Here is an 809-nt window from a genome sequence, read left to right on the forward strand (position 1 = left end):
TAAATACAAAAAAGGTGGGGGTTTTTGTATGATTGTGTATAGAGGAATATATTATTTTGCTTAAAAGAGTTCCAACACTGTCTGTTTTTTATGTTTTATTTATATTCCTGCAGAACTAATGTGGGGTATAGAATATGGAATATACAATATATAATATAATATACAATATATAATATAAAATAAAATAAAATAAAAATGATGGCACCATGAAAGAAAGTATTGAATGTAGATGAAATATTGAGTGTTCAATATAAAGGATCAAATATATAAATATAAATATATATATATATATATATGAATGTATGTATGTACTTGTGTGTGTTTGCCTCTTGCTTGTCTTGATTTTGTGCAATAAATATAAAGCATCAGGCGCTTACAAGCAGTGTCATCCGTTTTGAACTTACTATGAAAACATATCTGACATTGGAGAAATATTTTCTTCCTTGGAAGCAGGTGGGGATTGGCAACAAGAAGGGCATCTGGTCATAGAAATTCTGCCTCAGCAAGTTCCACCTGACATACGAGAACATGGGAAAGTGGACATTAAAACAATGATGATGGTACGTGCACACACTTTCTTCTAGTCTTAGTATTTATTAATATATGTATGTGTATGTTGTGTGTCTGCGCACTATGTAGAGAACAAACACACACATGTTTGTGTGTGTGTATATATTAAACATTTATTTTAAAAATATATTTATATCACCTATCTATCTGCGTATATGTGTGTGTGTGTGTGTATATGCATGTATAGATATGTATGTATATATATATATATATATATATATATATATATATATATATAT

The sequence above is a fragment of the Octopus bimaculoides genome, chromosome 18 (assembly GCF_001194135.2).
Source record: "Octopus bimaculoides isolate UCB-OBI-ISO-001 chromosome 18, ASM119413v2, whole genome shotgun sequence".
Taxonomy (NCBI): domain Eukaryota; kingdom Metazoa; phylum Mollusca; class Cephalopoda; order Octopoda; family Octopodidae; genus Octopus; species Octopus bimaculoides.